This window comes from Abramis brama (assembly GCF_963993115.1).
Source record: "Abramis brama genome assembly, chromosome: 24".
Taxonomy (NCBI): Eukaryota; Metazoa; Chordata; class Actinopteri; order Cypriniformes; family Leuciscidae; genus Abramis; species Abramis brama.
Window position 1 is genome coordinate 4,379,872 of NC_139986.1, and position 20,434 is coordinate 4,400,305.

Sequence of the window (20,434 nt, forward strand, 5' to 3'; positions counted from 1 at the left end):
ACCAAATACCAGTGAGTATCAAGGGGGGTACATATCAGGCTCTGGTGGATTCAGGATGTAACCAATCCTCCATACATCAAAGCCTGATTCAACCTAGGGCATTGGATAATAGCCGCGTGGTTAAGGTTCGGTGTGTGCACGGGGAAGTTGTAGAAGAATGTCTTACGATTAATACCGTTCCAAATTATTTTACATCCAATAAGGACATATAAACAATCCCGCGGTAACTAAGGCGCCTATTCCTTAGTCGTACTTCTAAGAGTTAGGTGAACAGTCTCTACAAATTCGTATTTTATTATAAAGATAATAAGAATTATAAATATAACAAATTTCCCCTTTGTAGTATAAGCCTACCTTTTTAGGTACTCTTCAACCGTGAATTGCTACACAACAATAACCCTGTTGCTAGCTGCCTCTTTGGCTAGGCTGATAATCAATCAAACAGTGCATAAATTCTCTTTAACAGAAATGAATGCTCACCCTCTGGTGTTTTCTCCCGGAGTGGATCCTTTTGGTCCAGGGAAGAAAAGTGAAAGCGTACTCAAGAATTCCAAGTTCCAGTCAGATGATTATAATAAATGTTTAACAATATTTATTAAAAGAATCAAAATGAAAAGAAAACTTGTTACAGAATATAATAGAGTACTGAACTAACAGAGTGATGTTAGCTAGGCAATTAAGTCTTCTGGCTTCCTGCACCCAGGCACTGATGTCCTCCTGGGCTGTGGATTGCAAGGACGAGCAAAGATCCGTCCAGATTCCTTGCTTTATATATCCTTAATCGAGGTGATTACATCATATTCACTGTAAGAACAAATAAACTAAACATCACATGCACATCTGCTGACACCAGCTAGTCTGGTCTATTTTCTACACACACACATGACTGTCCCTTTTGGACATACAATAGCTCCCTTGTATGGGAGAACACAGACCCTTGTCATTGCTTTCTCATGTGACTTGAGAGAGACAGGGACGAACAAAAGACTTTTTCATTCAATACAATATGTCTTCACAGAGTCATGTGTTTTAGCAAACCAGACAATTCTTCAGCAGCTCTTACAGGTTTCTTATTGTGACCCTTTCTGCGTTGACGTCGAGTTTGAGGCGGGGTTGAAGTGAATGAAATGACACTTTCAGGTGGAGCTTCTTCACCTTTCTCCACATCCCCTCTTGTCATTGAATGAGCTTCCTTAACTCTTCTGTATTTGTTCAGCCTAGCTTTAGGTCTACGTTTCAGTTTACCTACAAAATCCCTTACACCAAATCTATCTATTTTGCTTACAAAATCAGTACAGTAAATGCTAGGTGTAAAGCCGTCAATTTCTAATTGGTACAGGCGGTGACTGATTCCATCATTTTTACATATCATCAGTTTTAATGAATTGGCTTGATCCTGGCTCATCCCAGCTTGAAGACACCAGGTTTTCAGACTCTGGATAACTTTCTGCCGGTGCCAGGCTTTGAGTGCTGGCTGCCACTGAAATTCGTGGTTCTTCCGCCACACTTTTAGCAGTTTGTCCAAATTCAATTGGTTGACTGCGAAGATGAGTCCTCTTTCGGCCACGTCGAGAGTTAGCGGTACCATTGTCCACTTTCCCGGGGCCTCTGGCATGAGGATGTTCTGTTGGAACATAAACACAACTATAGCTGAATTTTTGCTTGGTATTGTCGAGCTGGCTCGGCTTATCCAAGATCCAATGCCTGTAAATAATTCCTATTATTTCTTTCAAGCCTCCATTTTTCTTTTTCTTTCGGAATACCCTTGGTTCCAGGTGATATCTACTAGCTGTATAAGTATTTCTACACCCAGCCTGCACATTTAGAATTTCACTGGCTTTACAGCATTTAAATTTCATAGCCATACACCATTTTATAAAACTCCCCGACACCCAGGGACCGTGACGATTCATTCGTCTCTCTCGTTCAATTACAGTCACTTGTGCAATTTCACTCATTTTCACATTTTGTATCACAGTACAATTTGAACAGAGGTCTTGCCATTCATTCATCAAAAAACATCTTATTCTTAAGCCTCCTGGAAGTGTTCCACATATAATACAGTTCATTCGTCTCTTAGTCACATTTTTGGGTCCACAAATTCCATCTGAGGTGCAATCTATGTATTTTTTCTTCTGCCCTCCAAGGGCTGAGGCATCCTATTTGTAAATTACAAAAGGGTTTGTCAGCTCATTATGGAGACAATATTCTTTACCAGCTTTTAACAGTTTTGTTACATAAAACCAGTCATTACTAACTATTAATATTGCTATACCACACATCACATAATCATCATAGTATTCTGCAATCATCATTATCATAAATGTAGCTGTTATTACAGATATTTCATAAACAGTCATTTTTGTACCTTCCATTTCTACTCTTCTGGTGGCAAGTATTAGAATATACAGAATCACCGAAAGAGTAGAAGCAAATACTATGTATTTTACGTACTGGACCTCGAGATAATACTTTATCAAGTTTCCCGAGACAAGTATTATATGGAGGATTTCCATTGCTATTAAGCCTCTAATTCCAAATATGGATTTCATCTTAGGGCTTTTCACAACTTGTCCAATTATCATGCTTACCGGGTATAGCCTTTTCTCCAAATTAAATGAGGCTAAGTTACATATTGCAATTGGAATTTGGTATACCCCTTGTAATCCCATTATAGAAAATATCCAGTAAAGGATCAAAATCACATTGTAGGTTATAATTTGAAATTTATTTACCGGTAAGGTGGTACAAGTCGTCTCATTGGAATTGTTTCCCCAATTTTGCTTTGTCATCGATTCCATCGTTCAGGTTTTTCAAAGAAAGTTCCTTAGTGAAATGGTCAGTTCAGTTGGCTGGTTGGTAAACGAGTGGAGTGTTTTTACGACTTCTTTACATTTTTATGTTTCTCTGTTTAGCCTTGGGCAACTCTCCTTCACTCTCATTCTCGGACTCCGAAAAGTCAGCTGACAGTCGTATTTTTCTATATTTGGCTCTGTTGGCTAGCTGTCTCAGTTGCCTCCAATGTATACATATTCTTACTGATTTAATCATGATACCCATTATTATAATAATTACAATTGTACCTCCCCCACAGTAGAGTACAATTTTTAGTATTTTCCATGCGTCTGTCATTGTGTTCCATACACTTGTGGCCACTGCCTTAATTTTTCCACCTATATCTTCAAATGCTGTTTTTACTATTTTTCCGATTAATTTAATTAGAGTTACGTCTGAAGGACTTCTGGTTTTCGTCCAGTAATCTAAACGGTGTATCCAGTGCGCGCCAAGGCTTTCCGCTTCAATGAAATCATCGATTGGATGTAATAAATCCTTCCATTCACTTATATATTTAATATAAGGAATTATAGCACAAATCTTTCTTATCTGTGTTTCGCCAATCATCTGTTTCAGAACAAGGGGGGTAATTTTCAAGTTCTCCCCTCTCCAGAGGTTCCCTTCCATGGCTTCAAAATTGCAAGACATGTGATTCCTATCGATGTTCCCCTTTGTGCTCTTGGCGGCATATGATTGCATTATTGGTGCACTAAATGTGGCATGTTGCCAATTGTCAAATAAATCTCCTTTGCACAAATATTTAGTCTCAACTCGATCGCTCCAAAATTCTATTCTCTTATTATCCATTCTCTCACCTACCATTAATACTTCTGTCCCTAAATCGAATTCCTTGACACACTTCAGTTTATATGCTATCCTATTTCCTTTTGAGGATTTTACAATATCGAAATTATCCCTTCTGCTGCAAGGTCCTCCATACCAACCTGTGGCGTTCCAATTTTTCCTAAAGTTTCCTTTCGTGGGCCTGATATATATTTTGCTCTGAGTCCCCCATGAGTATCTATCGGGATCAGATACTTTTAAATAATAGCCACTTTCCCATTGACCTATATTTTGGGATCTATAGGAGTTCAAGATTTTATGTGAGCCTAGATACTTCATATGTACTGGCCAAATCAAATTTCCTTCTTTTCTTCCAGTATGTATATCTTTTATATCTTGATGTCTTCCATGGTATCTTACGTATCCAGTCGGTCGTTTAGCAATGGTATAATGTTTCAAAGCTTCCCCTCCTTGCATCATATATAACAACAATGCACTCCTGTATTGTTGATCTATTACCTTCGTTGTTAGGTATTTTGCTATTCCAGAGGTAGTTATAAGTTTTTCTGGGATGCCTGAATTCTGAAAATATTCTAGGGTGTATGGATGTCTATGATTACCATTCAATCTCTTCTTTCCTTCTAATGTAGCTTTCACAGTCCATGTAGTTCTGTCTGCTTCACTACTTGTCCCTGCTGTGAAATTATAATTCTTCATTATCCATTTGTGCCATATGGTAATAGTATCTTTTTCATATTTTTCCATAAGAGTTTGGTTCCACGGGGCCTTAGCTGTTATAACACAATACCATACCTTTTTCTCTGGGTTAAGTTTACGAGCACATTGCTTTTTGTGATCAACCGTTGACCTGTCTTTGTTACTTGGCCAAATCATCTTAGTTACCCACGGACAGTTTAGGATCTTATTACACATTGGCGTGGCTCGAGGTTTATTATAGCAGTTTATCCACTCCGTGGTTTTTGCAGGAATTATAGGTTTGTTTTCATGGATTGAATGAATTATAGTTTTATCTCCGCATTCACTCATACGAAGCCAACGATCTATTGGTTTTGGCCCTGCACGTTGCGCTGCAGGTGTCATGGAACTTAATTTTAGTGATTCCATTTCTTTGGTTTCTTCCATATTACCTGTCACTTCAGAATCATCTACTACTTCTAAATCACTTGTCATTTCTAATTCATTTGTCACGGCTAAATCATCTGCCACTTCTAATTTACCTTGGTTTTCTTTATCCATTATTTTTATTCTTTGTATGCGGGTTTCTCCCGTCACACAGTCCCATTCCAATGTGGAAATCGTTTTTCCATACGAATATGTCCACCATACTAAGTCAAAGTTTTTCACACTAATGTTTTTGGCTGTATTAAGGTCTATTTCTTGTCCTTTTAGTAACACGTGTGTTTGGTTCAGTACTTTCAGTTTGTTCCATTTCTTTACAGTTATCCCTTTTTCAGTTGTGGGACCATAACTTGCAGCTGAATCTATGAAACTTCCTATACTAGTACAATTCCAGTATTCTGGATCTATATCCGCTATCCAGTTTCTTATTAGCTTAGCATTATTTTCAGGATCGTATTCTATTCCTGCTAAAATCAAAGGTGAACCTTTAACCATTATTGTTTGATTATAGCAGTGTAATTTATCTATCTTTTCTATTTTAGTACAAGGGTAAACAGTGTAGATGTCCTCTGTTTCTTTCGTTCCGAATCCAGCTAAAATGCATACAAGAAGGATAAAAGTCATACTTATCCATGCAAGGACTTCCTGTAAATTGTCAGTCATTTCCTGGCGTAGTCGTCTGTGTATGGATTGTAGCCTTCGCCCTGTGTCCCCTCTAGGCATTTTTAAGCTGTGGGTGAGAGAACAAAGAATTGCCTGTCTGACCCTAGAACTGTTTTTTGAGCAGCCAGTCCCGAAGTCTTTGTTTAAAAGGCTTAACTTTTGTTATCCAATCAATTTTAAAACCCTGTATGGCAAAGCCAATGTTCATGTAACCTCTGGTACAACAGAGATTCACTATCAGAGTTTTAATCATGGATGCGTTGTTTTCTGCATGTTTAATTTTATAACAAGCTTGCCCAGTCATAATAATCTGACTTCTGGACCTTCTTGTTAATGTAGTTTCTCTTACACCGTCTTCCCATGTTCTGGTTTCCCAGTTATGTTGTTCAATGAGGAAGGTCATATTTTTAATTTCGGCAATAATAAATTGTTCGGCTGTGCTGCATGCATACTGACCCTGTCTTTTTACGAGTATAATTTGTTTTGGATCATTTAGGTTATGTGAGATCACTCTTTCCCACGCATCCAAACATGTGATTTGTCCCAATACTTGGCCTAATACAGAACCAATCTCTAGAGGGTCTGTATAGGAGGGGTTTCCAAGCCCTGACATTTCACAGTAGCGGTATAGCCATGCTTGTTCATCTTGTTCCATTAATTGGATCGGATTGCTAACCCATTCGGACATGATTTTACCTTGGGAAACGCATCCCATGGCTAATTCAGATTTTCGGGTTAACCAGACTTCTTTTTTACTGACCGTCTGGACCCATTTCCGCTCTTCTAGCTTTTCACATCTGTTACAAAGTTCTAACGTACAGTTTCTAAATGTACAAGAACATGTCGAGCCTAGTAAAATTATTTTTTCTTCACATATTTTACAGGTTCGACAGACACAATTGTTTTCTCCTCGTTGTGTCTTTTGAATGACCCATTGTTGTTTACTTAGTCTGCAGTTTCCACATACTGAAATCTCACCTAAAGCACAATGTCCGATTTTACCGTCCGGATTGTACCAGGTGAAGAGGTTATGCTCTCCCATGCTAGGGATTGTTTTTAAGCTTGTTTTTGTAGGCCGAGACTCATTCGGGCCTTCCCAAAGTAATTCTGCTATGTCAGTTGCTTCGCAGATACAACAGCTTGTGAATGGTATCAATTTGCTAATGGTACCATCAGGGCAGTCGTCATGCCACTTTTTGACTCTTAGTAGCTCGTATGCTTCATTTTGACATCTGACCCATCCTGTTTTTGATTCGATTATTGACTCAAATACAACTTTCTTCATTTTTATGCTTTAATTAGGTTTCTTAATGACCAAATCCCGTTATTTTCCAATTGCACAGTAGTGTTGGAAGTAATTTTGGTCACCGTGTCCACGGTTCCAGTTTTGTGCTTAAATCTCTTACCTCTGATTTTATGTAGTATAATTACTTGATCGCCTACCTTAAATGGATTGTTGTTACAACTTTCCTGCTCAGGCTGATCTTCAATTTTGAGTTCACTCGGTTTGATTCTGTAATTTAGAAAATGCGTGCATTGGTCAAGTAAAGTATCCCAGTCTCCCAGTTTTTCGTTTTTGACGAAGAATTCTTTACATCGCTTAACCGCGTTCTCCGCCAAGCCATTCGATTCCGGGCTATATTTCACACTTTTGATTAATTGTACTCCGATTTTATCGCAATATTCTTCAACTTCCTTTCCTGTAAGATTTGGGGCATTGTCGCCACGAATTCTATTGGGCGGACCCCGAAATCTTATCCAGTCTTTAAGTGCTTGTACGACTACCGAGCTAGTAGCTTGTTTGCACGGATATATTTGCAGAAAATTTGAACAGTTATCTACAATTACTAAAAAGTAGCAATTTTTTAATTTACTTTGAGGGCGGATTGGTCCAGCCCAGTCCATTGAAACCTCTTCATTCTCTTTATCTGTTTTTATTGCTCCGTACTCATTAAACCTGCTGGTCATTACTTTCCTACATTCAGGACATTTTTTCCTGATTTTAAAGTAGGTAGACTTCAGGTTCTGTATGTTAAGTCCTGTGGCTTTACAGTATTTTGCCATATAAGTTAAACTAGGATGCATTAAGTCAATGTGCAGTTTTTCAACGATATCATTCTCACTTGTTTTAGTGATAACATTGATAGTTTTAGATGTTCGGATCGTCTTATGTCTAATAAATTTGTCTACTTCGGCATTGCCTTTGGCGGCCGATGTGGTTTGCACAGTATGACTGCTTTGGTGCAATACTACTGGTTTAACATCATCTAATAATAATGCAATCTCCTTCCACAAACTGTTTTGTTTTAATGGTTTTCCTTTAGCTGTGCTAAATCCATTCAGTTTCCAAGTGGAAATATGTTCAGTCAGTGCTTTGTATACATAGTCTGAGTCTGAGACAATAATAGGATTCACTGTGTTCGTGGCTTTCATATGCCTTAGGGCTTCTACGACTGCTCTCACTTCTGCAAGTTGTGCTGAGTCTTCACTAGACAATTGCCCCTTTTGTTTGAACACTATCCTTCCTTTCTCTTTTCTAATGAAGCCCCACCAAACCTCATCGTTTTCCTTTGAACCATCAGTAAAGTAACAGACATTTGCACCTTTAGGTATTTCGGTTATTTTGTCTTTTTTGTTAAGCTTACTATGTCCAAAAATGATCTGAGTATCTTGTAGTAATTTACTCCACTTAGCCCATGTAAACTGATGAATTTTAGGTGCTTCACTTACTAGGTTTTTTGATTCCCTCATTAGCTGAGTAATGCCTTCACCTTTAGATTCTACAATTATTTGTTGATCTAGGGCTAAGGTTTTTATAGGTATCAAGCATTTAGCGATACTAGCTAAGATATCAGTCGCAGATTTTGGTTCTTGTTTTAGCTGATTAGCAGGTTTTGGGTATGACATGAACTGGATTGGATTTTTCCTATCGTTTTCATTATACAAGACCAATTCTATTTCATCCGCGGTATTTTCAACACTAACGATCAATTTTTGATCATGTTCTCTTCTTGCTATTCTACCTGAGTTTAAAGCCAAGTCAATTAATTTCAATCTTGTATTTTCTAATTCATCACTCCAATTGAATTTATCGCCTTTCGTGGCACCATAAAGAGGTTTTGCTAATTTTGCATAGCCTGGTATCAGATCTCTGATAAAATTCATGTGTCCCATGAAACTTTGTAAATTTTTTAGACTTTTTGGGCTATTTTGTCTCAAATCTTCCAATTTTTCTTTGGTAGTTTTCGATAGTCCTCGATCCATACCTGTTGTAGCGAAGCCTAAAAAATCCACTTCCTCTTTACCTATTTCGATCTTTTTGTAGCTGGGTTTAAATCCTGCTTTAATCAATCTAGTGAGTACTTCATCTACGATTTTCAGGTGTTCATCAGCATCATCGGTGATGATCAAAAGGTCATCCACATAAACTGACACAGGTAAACCAGACATTAGCGTGACTACGATGGACTGAAATGCGTTAGCCGAGTTTACGAACCCTTGGGGGAGCCTCGTATAACAATAGGCTTTAGATCGGCAGGTAAACGCAGTTTTAGCCATACTGTTCTCAGTTAATGGAACTGTCCAGTAACCGTTTGCTAAGTCAATTTTGGTTAATATTCTGCCTTTAGGTAAACCATTGGTAACATCCCTCGCATTAATTAAATATCTTGTATCAGGTTCCGAAACCTTATTCAAAGATTTGAAATTATTAACCACGCGGTAAGAATTATCAGGTTTAATGACGGCCTGCAGTGGTGAGTTAGTGATTGGGTTTTTTATTTCTTTAATTACCCCTAATTTTTCCAATTCTTTAATAGTTTCTTCGATTTCAGGTAAAGCTTTTTTATTAATGGGGTATTGTCTTTGCGGTTTATGCACTCCTCCCTTTATTTCATATTCATATTCTTTACCTAATAGGCCTACATCATTTTTAAATTTAGCGGCTCCATGTTTATGTTTTTCCAGGATTTCTCTCAATTTGTTTTTATTAAGTATGGTTTCCTGTACCATTCTTGAAATTTCCTTTTGAAGGTCGACCATTTTCATCCATCTGACTTTAATTTCTTTATTAAATTTACCTACAATTTTAGTCGCGTCCTGCAATGTCATTAGATTTTCTGATTGATTAGGAATAATGACTATGTCTTTCCATAAATACCAGTCTGTATCAATTGGGCCTTGAGTTTTATTAAAACTGTACACCCTCATCATGCCTTTCTGTTTTATGGCATCTACAGGTAAGTCAGTAAGGCAGGTAATTTCAGCTCCTGTATCTAAACAGAACGTTCTACCATGGTAGTCGATATAAAAGAATCCCTCATGTTCTTTAACTAAGTCAGATTGGATGGTCGCTTTTCCTTTAAGGATGTCCTATTGTTGTTTCTGCTCAACTTGGTTATGTCTTACATGTTTAGGTTTAGCTTGTCTAGTAACATATGCTTTTTCCACAGTTGTTCTTTGTTTAGCTCTCTGTTCCCTGATTTTGTTTTGTTGCTCAGGAGTCATTTTGTCCCATTCATCTCTAGAAACAAATGTTGAGCTAGTTTGCTTACTGGCAGTTTTAGTGAATGTAGGTCTTTGTTCCCAATTAGGCCTTCTTTGTGCTGCTCTGCTCAGGGATCTGCCTCTCCTCTGAAAGTCAACAGATCTAAACTGATCTCTATTCTCCCTGTAGGTTTTTGGCTGTCCAAAATACCTCGTACCTTGTGGAGCATCACGAACTTGAGATTTTAGTCTTTCGGAACGTCTTAGAACTTGCTGTTTGTTATTGTCCCGGTAATTTGATTCTCGATTACCTTTTTTGTCCGCTTCCTGTTTTGATCGTCTGTCATATCTCACAGCAAAGTTCTGTAATTCTCCCCAGCCAGTTTCATAACCCCAAGATTTTAGTTTATTTAGACCTGGGAGATCTTTGTCAAACATTAACAGTTCTTCCACAGTTTCGGCCGTGGTTTTTCCCTCCAGGGCCCTATTTTTGCAGAACAAAAGTAACCCTGTGCTTTTTACTTCCTTCAGTCTTTTCTCATAAGTTTCTTTTTTAGTTTCCCCTGAAATGTTTCTCTGGTGAATTGAAACATCCTTAATTCCTATATTTACATTCAAAAGTTGATCCATCATTAGCTCTATATCTTCATCATGGATATTAAGCTTCTTTCCTAGCTGCACTATTCTCTGGCAGTTTCTCATATTATCTTTTGGATCAAACTTCATTGAATTGAACATCCCTACTTCTGTGGCTGTTATATTATGTACATTTTTCGATCTAGCAATATTGTTTGACTGTTGGTTAAAATCCTCTCTCGAGTAAACAGATCCGCTGGACTCAGATTCTTCATACTGGTTGTATTGTCCTCTATAGGATCCACTAGCCTGAGGGTAACTTTCTGCTCTTTTCTTAGCTTTCACAGAGGAAGCAGCAATTTCAGCTAGATTTATGCCTAGTCCTTCTGTTAGTTTTTGGTCTACCCTTTTCTCCTCAGAGTACAGGTTGTCATGTCTAATTATTTCAGTCTCTGTTGAAATTTCTGGCAACGGTCTCCTATACAATATGGGGTTTTTCGATTCTTTCAGAACCTCTTTTCTGAGTTCAAAAATATCCCCCATAATCGGATCTCTACCACGTCGTCCTCTATTCTCCGATAGGGTTAGACGGAGTAGCAACGATAAAGCTTTTTGACAAGAGTCATTTTGTTCAGCAAGCATATCGTGTTTAGCTTTAAGGCTTGTTTCTGGCATGTCTAATATTTCATCAGAAGTTGGTCCAGTCGCGGCCAGGAAGATTCTTTGCATGTATTCAGGCTCTTGTCTGATTTTCTCTTTCAGATTATGCCCTGGTTTTGTTAGAGTTTTTCTCCCTGCAAGATCTATGTGTTCTCTGGCATAACTACTACTCTTTCTTTCACGAGATAGTGGTCTAGAATTTCTTTGATTAACTCTATTTCTCTGTGGAATGGGTTCGTCCCATTGATAAACTACTCTTTCTTCCTCATCCCACTCAGTTTCTTCACCTTCGGTGGTAGTATCTTCACCTCTGGTTTTAAACTGGGCTTTTCCGCTCATACTATTTAAAGTATGAACTAATTCATTAGCCAGCGGTATGTATTGAAGGCCAGGACTAGTTTCTTGAAAGTCTAACCTTTTCTGAGCGCTAGGACCAGGTTTTTCTACATCAGAATAGTGAATTTCTGTGTCATGAGAATCCCTGCGTTTTCTTTGAGGCATAGCCGTGCCATCATACATAACTCTTGTTTTTCCATAGTATACTTCTATACTGGAATCTGTGGTTGGTTTGTATGTTACCTCCATTCCTGGCTCAAAAAGAATTTTAATTTTGTCTCCTTTCATTCTATTGTCATCAATTCGTCCTACAATGGCCCTTACATCTGCTGCTTGAGTGCAAATGAATTCCTGTCCATTATTTATTTCATAATCTCCTATATACCAAGCCTCATCTTTTTCCCTAGCTGTTTTTTGCTTTAGGAAATTATCACGTTTTGTTATAGCGATACGGTATATTGATTCCTGATTAGGAGTCGGACCTCCATTTAAATCAGGTGGTAATTGAGTCATTTGAGTCATTTGGGTCTCTTACCCTTTGAAAATGCAGACTAGTTAAACTTTTTATCCTCTTTCTTCGGGATTAGTTTTAATTTTTACAGATACTCTTTGGTTCTGCCGCGCGTACTCGCTTCACTTTCTAATAGAGCGTCCTCTATTATTTTTGCGAATAATACTGGGTCATTTTAATTTGATTGATTAGAATGCTTCTTTATTTATTCCCGGTTTTACAATTTAAGACCGGCGAGCCCCCATGTAGAAGAATGTCTTACGATTAATACCGTTCCAAATTATTTTACATCCAATAAGGACATATAAACAATCCCGCGGTAACTAAGGCGCCTATTCCTTAGTCGTACTTCTAAGAGTTAGGTGAACAGTCTCTACAAATTCGTATTTTATTATAAAGATAATAAGAATTATAAATATAACAAATTTCCCCTTTGTAGTATAAGCCTACCTTTTTAGGTACTCTTCAACCGTGAATTGCTACACAACAATAACCCTGTTGCTAGCTGCCTCTTTGGCTAGGCTGATAATCAATCAAACAGTGCATAAATTCTCTTTAACAGAAATGAATGCTCACCCTCTGGTGTTTTCTCCCGGAGTGGATCCTTTTGGTCCAGGGAAGAAAAGTGAAAGCGTACTCAAGAATTCCAAGTTCCAGTCAGATGATTATAATAAATGTTTAACAATATTTATTAAAAGAATCAAAATGAAAAGAAAACTTGTTACAGAATATAATAGAGTACTGAACTAACAGAGTGATGTTAGCTAGGCAATTAAGTCTTCTGGCTTCCTGCACCCAGGCACTGATGTCCTCCTGGGCTGTGGATTGCAAGGACGAGCAAAGATCCGTCCAGATTCCTTGCTTTATATATCCTTAATCGAGGTGATTACATCATATTCACTGTAAGAACAAATAAACTAAACATCACATGCACATCTGCTGACACCAGCTAGTCTGGTCTATTTTCTACACACACACATGACTGTCCCTTTTGGACATACAATAGCTCCCTTGTATGGGAGAACACAGACCCTTGTCATTGCTTTCTCATGTGACTTGAGAGAGACAGGGACGAACAAAAGACTTTTTCATTCAATACAATATGTCTTCACAGAGTCATGTGTTTTAGCAAACCAGACAATTCTTCAGCAGCTCTTACAGGTTTCTTATTGTGACCCTTTCTGCGTTGACGTCGAGTTTGAGGCGGGGTTGAAGTGAATGAAATGACACTTTCAGGTGGAGCTTCTTCACCTTTCTCCACAAAGTGGTGAGTTATCCTATTTTGCCTGTGGATATTCAATTCAGGGGAGAAAAGCATAGAATAGAGGTGGCAGTTAATCCGCACCTCCGGCATCCGATAATTTTGGGTACTAATTGGCCCTCGTTTAATAAATTATTGGGATATTTATGTTCGGATGCCGCTTGGGAGAAAAGAGAGAAGGGTAGTATAGCGGTTGCACAGTTGGGGGAGGCTGAACCGGAACCTCCGGAGCCTGTTTCAGGGGAACAGAGTGCTCTGGAGCGAAACATCCTCCCTGAGCGTGATGATTTTCCCCTGGAACAGTCACGGGATGAAATGCTGAAAAATGCCTTTGATCAGGTTCGCTCTATCGACGGTCAGCTTCTTCATCCTGAACAACCGCTCTCCTATCCTTATTTTTCAATTTTAAAAGATAAGTTGTATCGGGTGACCCAAGACGCCCAGACAAAGCAAGATACAACCCAGTTATTAATACCGAGAAGCCGTCGGGAAATGCTTTTCCAGGCGGCTCATTGTAATCCAATGGCCGGGCATTTAGGACAAACGGCTACACTAAACCGTCTCATGGCCCGGTTCTTTTGGCCGGGCATTCACGAGAACGTGCGCAGGTGGTGCGCGTCTTGTCGTGAATGTCAGTTGGTGAATCCACCGGCCACCCCAAAAGCACCATTGTGCCCCTTACCATTAATGCAGGTCCCCTTCGAACGAATTGGTATGGACCTCATCGGGCCATTAGAACGGTCAGCACGGGGACACCGCTTTGCATTAGTTCTGGTGGATTATGCAACGCGGTATCCTGAGGCAGTGCCTCTCCGCACTATTTCTGCTAAGAGTGTGGCGAGTGCACTGTTTCAATTAATCTCCCGGGTGGGGATTCCGAAAGAAATCCTCACCGATCAGGGCACGGCGTTTATGTCACGTACTATTCGCGAGCTGTACGAATTATTGGGCATTAAATCAATTCGAACAAGTGTCTATCACCCACAGACAGACGGGCTGGTCGAATGGTTTAATCGCACGTTGAAATCCATGATTCGTAAGTTCGTACAGGAGGACGCCAAAAATTGGGATAAGTGGTTAGAACCCCTCTTGTTCGCTGTACGGGAGGTCCCGCAAGCCTCCACAGGGTTTTCCCCCTTCGAGCCTCTTTATGGACGTCAGCCCCGTGGGGTGTTAGATGTCCTTAGAGAAACTTGGGAGGACGGACCTTCTAATAGCAAAAATGAAATTCAATATGTCATGGACCTGAGAACAAAACTCCACACTTTGGGGCGGCTATCAATGGAGAATTTGTTACAGGCACAAGACAAGCAGAGTCGGTTGTACAACAGGGGGGCTAGACTACGTCAATTCGCACCGGGGGATAAAGTACTTGTATTACTCCCTACTTCTAGTTCAAAGTTACTCGCAAAGTGGCAAGGACCCTTTGAGGTTACACGGCGAGTTGGTGATCTCAACTATGAGGTAGTTCGAATGGATAGGGGTGGTGCACATCAAATATATCACCTCAACCTGCTTAAAAAATGGTCGGAGGCGGAGTCAGTGATGCTGGCGACGGTAGTGAGTGGGGAGGAGGATCTCGGTCCAGAAGTGAGTTCAAAATCTCAATCCCTCGCTCTGGCCCCTGGAGGAGAGCACCTCTCACCCTCGCAGCTCACTGATATAAAATCTATACAAGCAGATTTTGCTGATGTGTTTTCACCCCTGCCTGGCCGAACGAATCTCATTCAGCACCACGTTGAGACTGAGCCGGGCGTGGTTGTTCGCAGCCGGCCGTATAGATTACCAGAACACAAGAAAAAAGTAGTTCAGAGTGAATTAGAAGCGATGTTAGAAATGGGAGTAATAGAAGAATCCAACAGTGACTGGGCGAGCCCGATAGTTTTAGTGCCTAAAACGGACGGCTCAGTACGGTTCTGTGTGGATTACAGAAAGGTGAATGCTGTGTCGAAATTCGACGCATATCCAATGCCTAGGGTTGACGAATTGCTTGATCGACTCGGCACTGCTCGTTTTTATTCGACACTGGACCTAACTAAGGGTTATTGGCAGATCCCCTTGTCTCCCATGACCAAAGAAAAAGCAGCTTTCACGACGCCGTTCGGATTACACCAATTTGTTACCCTTCCGTTCGGGTTGTTCGGGGCTCCGGCCACCTTTCAGCGTCTGATGGACAGAATTCTCCGGCCGCATGCTGCATATGCCGCTGCATACCTGGATGATATCATCATCTATAGTGGTGATTGGCAGCGACATATGCAGCATTTGCGAGCTGTCCTGAAGACGCTGAGAAGGGCTGGGCTCACGGCCAATCCGAAGAAGTGTGCAATTGGGCGGGTGGAAGTAAAATATCTGGGTTTCCACTTGGGTCATGGTCAGGTGCGTCCACAAATTGACAAGACGGCAGCAGTTGCGACCTGTCCGAGACCCAAGACCAAAAAGGAGGTTAGACAGTTCCTGGGGCTGGCAGGTTATTATAGTAGGTTTATACCTAATTTTTCGGACACTGCCAGCCCGCTGACTGATTTAACTAAAAAGGAAGCACCAGATAGGGTCCAGTGGACGGAGCAGTGTCAGCAGGCTTTCACCCAGATAAAGGCTGCTCTGTGTGGCGGTCCGCTCTTAAATGCTCCTGACTTTTCTCTCCCCTTTATTCTACAGACAGACGCGTCGGACAGGGGGTTGGGCGCTGTCCTGTCCCAGGAGGTGGAGGGTGAAGAGCGGCCGGTGCTGTACATCAGTCGGAAGCTCTCTAAGAGAGAGACGATGTACAGCACCATAGAGAAGGAGTGTTTGGCCATCAGATGGGCCGTTCTCACCCTTCGCTATTACCTCCTGGGGCGGGAGTTCACCCTCTGTTCGGACCACGCTCCCCTGCAGTGGCTCCACCGCATGAAGGATACCAACGCGCGGATCACTCGTTGGTATCTAGCTTTACAGCCTTTTAAGTTCCAGGTGATCCACAGGCCGGGTGTACAGATGGCTGTGGCTGACTTTCTCTCCAGGAGGAGGGGGGGGGAGGCTGCAGACCGGATGGCTCCCCGGCCTGAGTCGGGCGGTGGGGGTATGTGGCGAGGGGGGCGTGGTTTTGCTGAGTCTGTAGCGGGAGAGAGAGGACGGAGCGGAGCGGAGCGTAAGTAGGTCAAGTGCAGATGATGAACACCTGTGTCTGATTTCAGTAATTGGCGTGGAGAGACCGGATATAAGCCGGAGAGTGACAGAGAGAGAGACGAGCTGGGACCTCGTGTGACGCTGATCCTGCAAGAGACGACTAAAAGAGAATTCTGAGTTATTGTTTTGTATTGCTGTGCATGTGCATGGTGAACGCGCTCTGTGCGCATATTTCTGTTATTACGAAAAGAGTAAATAAAACGTGTGTCCCAGCTCCAGCCGACCCCTGTCTTCTTCCTTCCTTACTATTGACGAACTGAACCTTATCACAACGATCAAATGACTTATGGAAGAATGAAGTCTATGCATGAATACTGCTGGTCTGCTGTTGATGTCTTCGCAAGCAGAAACCTGGTGTAAAGCATCACCTAAGACTCTACGTGGGAAATGGACTCTACAGGAAACAGACTTCACAGCAATTCAGGCACCATGGACTTTCAAGACTTCCACTCTTATGCTACATGGTTTTCTGTGTAATAGTTTATACGACATTTTACACCCTGCATCGTATGTGTCAACAGTTATGGTTTTGAGAAGAACTATGACACTCATGTAAATCAAGGACACAACACAGAATAAGTTATATGTGCCTGTAACTTTTTCAAGTTACAAGAATGAACTTATAAGTGTCTAAATTTGTATTTTTTGTGAGAGTTATTAGAACTCTCAAAGGGGGAAATGTTGTATTACAAATTTATGAAATGTTTAATTTAGGTTGCAACAGTAAAAGTTGAGTACATTGAAGTTAGCATTTTAAAGTTAGGTTAGGATAATAGTAACAACAGTTTCTGCCAGTCCTGTTTTTCTCTATTGTAAGTCACCTTTTGTCTTTAATGGTTCGAGCCCGTAGCCCCAGACGCACCTTTTGTCTTTAATGGCTCGAGCCCCAGCCCTAGACGATGAATCGTTAGGTTGATTGGATTAGCTGTAGGGGAGACTTTCACCTTTTGTCTTTAATGGCTCTGGGATTGGCTCTTGGAACCGGAGTTCCTGGCCAGTATCAGCATTTGAATAAGTTATGCTGATTCAATTGGACTGGTAGCGCTCTCAGAGTAGGGTGTGTTCATACTTAATTTACATGCTTTGTTCAGAGACTCCACCTCAATGTAAATCCCTCCCCCTAAATGTCTATAAATTTGCAAGGCAACTGTCTTGAGTTAGACTTGGAAGAACACTACAGACGACACACAGCGAAGATCCCAATAAATCACTTCTGCTTATCCCAACGTCTCCTGGTCTTGCGTCGATGAAAGAAAACTTTCCAACAATGTGTAATTTCTTTGCATCTCCTTTCGAATGCAACATTCAAATTACTAGACAAAAAATTATATCCTGAGAAAAGTGGATTTTGATTGGTATATCGCTATAGACCTCCATTCATTCTGCACTCGTCCTGTGAGCGCCCTCATATGGAATCAGAGTGGAACTGCAACCAGTTCAGAAGCCGGAAGTTTACTGAGAGTGAAACTTATCGCCTTATTAGACATTCTCTGGTTTTGACGTGTAAAGCACGTCAGTCAGTGTACGTCTTTTCAGAACCAATTAAAAACTACTTGGGGCACTTCAATTAATTATTGCAGTATCAACCAAGGTGTAAGCATAATTGCTTTTGCATATTTCATAAGGATTTCATAGAGGGTCATGATGGACTATAAATGCACGTGTAAAGGATGTCACCTACTGGACGTCCACTTAAGACGACTAAAATGCAGTGGCTTTGCAATCACTTAACCACACTGGGCACTTTGTGATAATAGTTTATTTAAACAAGATAAAGTAAATATATTTACTTTGTATACAAATAGTGTATTTCATAAAGATAATTCCTGGTTTTTTTCTGTCTTGCTTGACTAGACGTGTAAAGGACGTCAGTGGACGTCTTCACAACCTCTTAAAAACTACTTGGGCAATTCAATTAATTATTGCAGTATTAACCATGCAAGGATTAAGCACAGCTTTTGCATATTTCACAAGGATTTCATAGAGGGTCATGATGGACTATAAATGCACGTGTAAAAGACGTCGCCAGGTGACGTCCTCTCACCCGATACACTAGGCTATATATTGAACTACACGTAGCTAAAAGTCAAAATAACAATTATACATGCAACCCCAGAGAACTGTAGACATGTTCAAATGTATCTGAATGCATTTTTAGGAAATGTTCTGTGTTACATATTTTTACCGATTTATGCCGTCATACCGCAACTATTTTTGGCTAGGGACACGACGTTGCCGTCGGACCAATGTTTGCTGGGAAAGATGTTCAGATAGCCATTGTTTTTTTTTTACAACCATAAACTCCTGCTTTCTCATCTTACTAGGGCTGTAACGATAGACCAAACCTACGATACGGTTCGTATCATGATTTTTAAAAAAAGTAATGTAAGTAATGATTATGAATATGTCAAATATAGCAAGGAGACATTTTAATTGTTTATTAATAAACAAGTGTTTTCTGTGTCGACTGCAAAGATGAAGAACGATGCTGACTCGCGATCTTCGCAGTAGGCTAGTGAACGCACCAGAGAGAAATGCACATTTCATACGGATTACATAAGCAGAGAGCAGTCTGTTTTCTTTCACTTTGAATTGTTCTGTTTAAAAGTAGACATTTCAAGCTTTCTATATATTTCTCAGGTCTGTGAGGCAAGTAGCCTACCTTATGCTGAGTTTCGGTTCATTTATGAGACGAGAGTCCAGTTCACTCGCCGGATCCTCCGTGTCATGATTATCTATTTTCTATATTTACTTATTTATTTATTAAATCCAGGCAATTGGTTTATGAAACATTGATTAAAATTAAGATACATATAAACAGACGTTTCAATGTAGTTTCAATATATTGGTATTAAATGCATTTTCTGAGAATTTATATTTCAAGTTTTGACTGCAAATGTCATGTCCATAACGCTCGAATTGCCCAATTTTAACAAATTTATCCTCAACTAGTTTTTTTGGTCTAGGTCTACGTATTTTATTATGTTAACTTAGTAATTTAAAGATGTGGTGTTGATGTGGAAGACAAATCTTGTTGGTTTCTTAAACAAGGTTTGAAATGGGTAAGTGATGTGGAAGCCATGAGATTTAAAATTAAACGATAAAACCTGAACCTCCCACTCAAACACACTCACATACATTCAAAACATTCTGCAAAAGAAAAAAAGTCATATCGGTTTGGACTGGCATGAGTGTGAGTAAATGATCACAGAATTTTCTTTTTTTGGGTGATGGGTCCCTTTAAGAACATAAATGGACAATAATTCCCATGGGTTTCTACTGAGCTTCTTCAAATCTGACCACAACAAAATACTGGCAAGCTGGCCTGATTTTGAAATACATCAGCACACACACAATCCTTGAAAGAAATGCTACTGTATTTATATTTTGCAGGATTGCATCAGCTAGACTCAATATCAACACATTTTCTAGATTTCTCATTTACTCATTTCTCTGCTTTCACCTTTAGCTCTCTTCAGATGGGCTTCTCTTTTGCTGTGAAACTCAGAAGGCTGTTCACGGTTTCCATCCATCCATCCATCCATCCATCCATCAATCCATAAATCCATCCATCTGTCCATCCATCCATCATCCATAAATCCATCCATCCATCCATCCATCCATCCATAAATCCATCCATAAATCCATCTATCCATCCATCCATCCATCCATAAATCCATCCATAAATCCATCCATCCATCCATCCATCCATCCATCCATCCATCCATCCATCCATCCATCCATCCATCCATCCATGCATCCATCCATCCATCCATCCATCCATAAATCCATCCATCCATCCATAAATCAATCCATTCATCCATCCATCCTCTTCTGTCCATCCATCCATCCATCCATCCTCTTCTGTCCATCCATCCATCCATCCTCTTCTGTCCATCCATCCATCCTCTTCTGTCCATCCATCCATCCATCCATCCATAAATCCATCCATCCTCTTCTGTCCATCCATCCATCCATCCATCCATCCATCCATCCATCCATCCATCCATCCA

At 40.2% G+C, this 20,434-nt stretch overlaps 1 long non-coding RNA gene across 1 annotated transcript; it reads right to left on the reverse strand.

The window, feature by feature from the left end:
* Positions 1–569: 569 nt before the first annotated feature.
* On the reverse strand, positions 570–13,254 carry LOC311075696. Its single transcript, XR_014604564.1, has 2 exons — positions 12,566–13,254; positions 570–5,488 (listed from the first exon to the last, which is right to left on the reverse strand). It is a non-coding gene; the product is annotated as an uncharacterized lncRNA (long non-coding RNA).
* Positions 13,255–20,434: the final 7,180 nt, after the last annotated feature.